Genomic DNA, 6,472 nt, shown 5'->3' on the forward strand with positions numbered 1-6,472 from the left:
CCCTCGGCTAAGGGCTCAGCTGTGTCTAGTGTTGTCAAGCCAGGAAGGTCAGGGGAAGACAGAGGACAAGATTCTGTGGGAGTCTGTCAGCCATCGGGGGTTTTATATTATTCGTTGTTCTAGGCCATCCACACACAACCTCTTCCTGCCTCCCCCATCCTATTAATATGAATAATAAGCTGGGCTCGGTGGCTCAGCCTGTAATCCCACACCTTTGGGAGGCTGAGGTGAGTGGATTGCCTGAGCCCGCGGGTTCGAGACCCGCCTGGGCAACTTGGTGAGACCTCATCTCTACAACAAATTAAAAATTAGCTGGGCGTGGTAGCGTGCACCTGTAGTTCCAGCTACCTGGAAGGCTGAGGTGGATGGATCACCGGAGCCCAGCAGGTCGAGGCTGCGGTGGCCGGGAGTGGCCACTGCACTCCAGTCTGGGTGACAGAGTGAGACTCCAACTCAAAAAAAAAAAAAAAAAAAGAATAATAGAGGAGTATTTCATTTTGTATTTGCTCCCAGATATTTTGGGGATTGGGTTATAATAAATCTGTGATCTAATCTTCTCTCATGTAAACATAAGGAACTGAAGTTTAAACTAAATATATTTATTACCCTCTAATGATGGTTCCCATTCCATTAGGAAGGAGAAAGGCACAGACTCACCCCTTCAGGATCCACATCAAACCCCTGCACTGGCCATCCGTGGTCTGTCACCCTCAGTCATCAATCTCCTCTCTCAACCGCTTCCTTTCATAAACCACAGGAACCTCTGCCAGTCTTTTTTTTTTTTTTTAAATCCATTTATCCTCCTTCTACTTGAGATCAGCTTTCATCTATGTGGAACTGATCTGGACATTAACCAGTTCACAACAAAATAGTCACGCTAAATAAATATTCACAGCCTCCAGAATAAATGGTGTAAGATGTTAGCATCTCGCCATTTCTCTTGGCCTTTAAACTACATCATGGCTGTTTTCTTAAAAGTGGAATTGTAGGCCGGGAGCGGTGGCTCATGCCAATAATCCCAGCACTTTGGGAGACCGAGGTGGGAGGACTGCTTGAGGCCAGGAGTTCAAGACCAGTCTGGGCAACATAGTGAGACTTTGTCTCTACAGAAAATAAAAAAGTTTGGCATGGTCATGTGTGCTTGGAGTCCCAGCTATTCAGGAAGCCAAGGTGGAAGGATCTTCTGAGAACAGAAAGTCAATACTGCAGTGAGCCATGATTGTACCACTGCACTCCAGCCTGGGCAATGGTGAGAACATGACTCAAATAAAAAAAAAAAAAAAAGAGTAGAATTGTGGATGAAATTTTCATGGGCCCAGGAGACTTCAAACCACATGTCAGTTGATAACTGCCTGGAAGTTACCTTGCAATGTAAAAAACCACTGCTTTAAAATAACAACAACAACAACAAAATTATTTTATCTACATGCTGCATAGTAAAATGGCTCTCTGCAAGGTTTTCTAAAACAAAGAGGACTCAAAAGAACCAAAAAGCAAAAAACCAGTGTCATCAGAAAAAATTTAAACAGCTCATAGGTCAATACAGAAAGGAAAGAGAAGGGAATTTGATATGTATCAAGCACCAGATACTATCTGTGCCTGACTGAAATCTTCAGAGGTGGTAGGTGAGCTTGTCCACAAAAGAAGGAAGGAAGGAAGAAAGGAAGGAAGGAAGGAAGGAAGGAAGGAAGGAAGGAAAAGAAAGAATTTCAGATTAGGTTTAAGGATCTCAGACTAGGTGCAGTGGCTATAAATCCAGAACTTTGGGAAGCCGAGGCAGTAGGATTGCTTGAGGCCAGGAGTTCTAGACCAGCCTGGGCAACATAGTGAGACCTCATCTCTACAAAAATAAAAATTAAAAATTAGCCAGGTGTGGTGGTATGTACCTGTAGTCCCAGCTACTCAGGGGGCTAAGACAGAAGGATAGCCTGAGTCCAACAGGTCAAGTCTGCAGTGAGCCATGATCATGACACTGCACTCTGGCCTGGGTGACAGAGTGAGACTCTGACTCAAAAAAATTTTGAAAAACAAATACAAAATAAAGGGAAGGGAGGGGAGATAAATATTTTTTTTCCTAAACCTCCAAACTTGAGGTCCCAGGTCCAGCAACCGACCCAGGTTACAAAGCTAGGAAGCCCTAGCTATGCTGAACCTTTTTTTTTAAGTCCAGAGTCAACTATATCACACTGGTCCCCTAGAGGAACACATTCCCTTTTAACTTCTCTTGATATGGTGGGCCATTCTCACCATCCATTCAGCCAGAAGGCAAAGGTCAACTGTGCCTAAACCCAGAAGGATGTGTCTCAATCCAGCTCTGACCTCACTTCCATGCAGTCTCCTGGTCCATTCATTTTACCTCTATGGCTCATTCCTTCATCCACCAAGAACTGTTCTAATACATGATGGTATTAGAATATAATGCCACGGCTGGGCTTGGTGGCTCAGCCTGTAATCCCAGCACTTTGAGAGGCTGAGACAAGTGGATTGCCTGAGCCCTGGGGTTCAAGACCAGCCCAGGCAACTTGGTGAGACCTCGACTCTACAATAAATCAAAAATTAGCCAGGCGTGGTAGCATGTGTCTGTAGTTCCGGCTACTTGGAAGGCTGAGGCAGAAGGATCGCCGGAACACAGCAGGTGGAGGCTGCGGTGGCTGGGAGTGTGCCACTGCACTCTAGTCTGGGCATCAGAGTGAGACTCCAACTCAAAAAAAAAAAAAAAAAAAGAATATAACGCCAAAAGCCTCTTCCCTTTTCCCATAAACACATGCATATGTAAAGTGACCCAATTACCATCCTCTTTTTAAAAGTACTGCCCTGAACATTAATGTTTTAGACTCTATGTCCCCTCTGTTTTCTCCTATGACTGCAAAACCTCGTGTCGCTTAGTATCCTTAGGCAACCTCTGTAGATGCTGGGATTAGCCAAACATCTTCAAATTTGAAAAGTGAAGGAAAGATAGGAGCTGAGATTTGCAATTCAGCACCTACAATCACAGCTGTCAGCCAGCTCCCATACATAATTCTGTTTCATGTATCGCTATTCTCTCATTTTCAACTGGATGCTTTTTTTAGATGTAATTTTTAAATATTTAGCTACAGGAGGAAGACGAAATCCTCTGTTTGTCTCTAATAAATTGCTGCCTGCTGCACTGACTCCAATGCATGACAGAGAGGACCAGAGCTGTGGGTCACAACCTTGACACAGAAGAAAATACTTTTCAGGGTCATTACCAGGGGGCATGAGGGCCAGTTAGTAGCCCAAACATCACCTGCATGCAGCCTACTTACGTAGTTAATTCTCACTCATTCCCCACATTCCTATAATAAAATAATTTTAAAAAGAAGAAAACATTTTTCCAAAGAGAATTTAAATTGGATATAACTAATAACCTCTGTTAGTGCAGTTGTTTATTTAAATGCACATTCTTGGCTGCGCATAGTACCTCATGTCTGTAATCCCAGCACTTTGGGAGACTGAGGCCACAGGATCACGTGAGCCCAGAAGTTCGAGACCAGCCTGGACAACATACCAAGAACCTGTCTCTACAAAAAAATAAAAATAAAAAAATTAGCTGAGTGGGATGGTGTGCACCTATAGTCCCAGCTACTCAGGAAGCTGAGTCAGGAGAATTGTCAGAGCCTAGGTGTTCAAGGCTGTAGTGAGCCTTGACTGTGGCACTACACTCCAGTCTGGGCAACAGAGTAAGACCCAGACTCAAAAAAAAAAAAAAAAAAATTAAAAGCTTAAAAAATTAAAAGCACATTCTCTGCTACCTATTTTATTTTATTTATATTTTTTTTGTTAGTTTATGAAAATATATTACAATGGTGTTTCTAGCATCACAGCTTATGACCTTGGTCTTTCCTTCTTACCTTTGTTTTTGTTGTTGTTGTTGTTTTGTTTTGTTTTGAGTTGGAGTCTTACTCTGTCATCCAGACTGGAGTGCAGTGGCCGGTCCCGGCCACCACAGCCTTGACCTGCTGGGCTCTGGCAATCCTTCTGCCTCAGCCTTCCAAGTAGCGGAACTACAGGCATGCGCTACCACGTCCAGCTTATTTTTTGATTTATTGTAGAGATGAGGTCTCACCAAGTTGCCCAGGTGGGTCTCAAACCCGTGGGCTCAGGCAATCCACTCACCTCAGCCTCCCAAAGTGCGGGATTACAGGCTGAGTCACCGAGCCTGGCTCCTTCTTGCCTTTGTACAGGGCCAAAAGAGAGACATCAGCTACTTTGAAAACCTTAAAGTGGACTCCAGGGGACACCACCAATGGCATGACCTTTCCAACCAAATTTGACCAAGTCCAGCCAGACCTTCATCATTCTCAATGAGGTTCAAGCAACCGTCATTGGCCACGAAGGCTGTGATCGTCTTGCCGTTCTTGATCAGCTGGACCTGGAAGCTCTTCCTGATGGCAGAGTTGGGCTGCTTGACTTCGACCCCTACTTTCTCCAGCACAATGCCCTTGGTGCAGGATGTGCCCCCGAAGGGGTTGGCCTTCAGGGCTATGCCCAAATGCGCCTTCTTGTGCCACTTCTGGTCCTTCCAGTGACTGTGGAGCTTCCTGGCGGTGCAGAGGCCTCCACACTTGCCCATCTTGCTGGTGCCATGGCCCAAGCGAAAGTGCAATCTATTTTAAATATGAGTTTCTTTCTTCTTCTTCTTTCTTTCTTTTTTTTTTTTTTTTTTTGAGTTGGAGTCTCACTCTGTCGCCCAGACTGGAGTGCAGTGACCACTCCCGGCCACCAAAGCCTCAACCTGCTGGGCTCCGGCTATCCTTCCGCCTCAGCCTTCGGAGTAGCCAGAATTACAGGTATGCGCTGCCACGCCCGACTGATTTTTTGATTTATTGTAGAGATGAGGTTTCATCAAGTTGCTCAGGTGGGTTTCAACCTGTGCCAGGGCTATCCTTTCTTTCTCTAGAAGTTGAGCTCGTTGGCAGGTGGTGGACCACGAGAGCAGGGAGTGGAACTGTCAGCCAGGCAATGACCCCAGCCAATAGGAAGAGAGGAAAAGTGAGGTGTAACGGGCTCTTAATCCATCCAGGGGACTTACCGATAAGAGGCAAAACAAGCTAGGCAGCAACATGCACCTGTAGCCCAGCTACTCAGAAGCCTGAGGCAGGAGGATCTCTTGAGCCCAGAAGTTCAAGACCAGCCTGAGCAACATAGCAAAACCCTGTCTCATAAAAACAAAAACAAAAACAAAGGCTGGGCTCAGTGGCTCAGCCTGTAATCCCAGCACTTTGGGAGGCCACGATGAGTGGATTGCCTGAGCCCGTGGGTTCGAGACCAGCCTGGGCAACTTGTTGAGATCGCATCTCTACAAAAAACAAAAAATTAGCTGGGCGTAGTAGCGCACACCTGTAGTTCCACTACTTGGAAGGCTGAGGTGGAAGGTTTGCCAGAGCCCAGCAGGTCGATGCTGGGGTGGCCGTGAGTGTGCCACTGCACTTCAACCTGAGCGACAGAGTGAGACTCCAACTCAAAAAAAGAGAAACAAAGCAAAACAAAAACTAGCAACACAATAATATTCTTGCTAATAAATGTTGATGATAATTTTGAACATGATGAGTTAGAATGCTAGGCAAACAAAGGAACAGGTTACATACAAAGAGTTTTGTTTGAGTTCTCATGTCTTATCTGAAATATGAAACTTAGTAACTTAAGAACATAGGTTCTGCAGCCAAATTGCCTGGGTTCAAATCTCAGCCTGACTACATTTTAGATACATGTGTGAAACATTCCAGGTGAAAACACACACTGTAAAAATGCTTTACAAACATAGGCTATTGTTCCAGTGCTGAGCTTGAGAAGACAGTCTTGAATGAAATCTAACATAAGAAACAGCCTGATGGGAACAGTGTACTGGGCTGTCTGAACATCTACACACAGAAAGGGCAAGATGACAGAATGGAGTATGTCTGGATGAGCTGGAAGGTGTGAATTTAGGCCACAGGCAAGGGCTGGGTCAGGCCAGGGAGGAGCAGGACCAGCAAAGTGAAATGTAAAGACCAGGTGTACCCAGCACACTGGGGCTGTGGCACAGGAAAATCAGTTAAAACAAGGAGGCAGATCAGTGCCTCACCAGCCAGGCAGGGGTCTTGGGTCACATTGATGGCATCCATGAACTCAGAAGGAGGAAATTACATCTTTATTTCACTAAATCCAACTATAATTTAACATATCCTTCAATCAATAAGCTACAGTAGAATTAACAAAATCTGTAACTTTGTCTCAAAAAGAAACCAGAGGTCTTTTTGTCATATCATAATCACTGTAGATCTTTTTTTTTTTTTTTTTTGAGTTGGAGTCTCACTCGGTGGCCCAGACTGGAGTGCAGTGGCCCCCGCAGCCTCGGCCTGCTGGGCTCCAGCGATCCTTCTGCCTCAGCCTTCCAAGTAGCGGAACTACAGGCGCACGCTACCATGCCCAGCTAATTTTTTTATTTATTGTAGAGATGAGGTCTCGCCAA

The 6,472-nt window shown here is 45.2% G+C and overlaps 1 pseudogene; it reads right to left on the reverse strand.

The window, feature by feature from the left end:
• Positions 1–3,846: 3,846 nt before the first annotated feature.
• Positions 3,847–4,597, reverse strand: LOC103275630 (annotated as a pseudogene).
• Positions 4,598–6,472: the final 1,875 nt, after the last annotated feature.

The sequence above is a fragment of the Carlito syrichta genome, unplaced genomic scaffold, assembly GCF_000164805.1.
Source record: "Carlito syrichta isolate Samal-C Ts95f unplaced genomic scaffold, Tarsius_syrichta-2.0.1 Scaffold315593, whole genome shotgun sequence".
Lineage (NCBI taxonomy): Eukaryota > Metazoa > Chordata > Mammalia > Primates > Tarsiidae > Carlito > Carlito syrichta.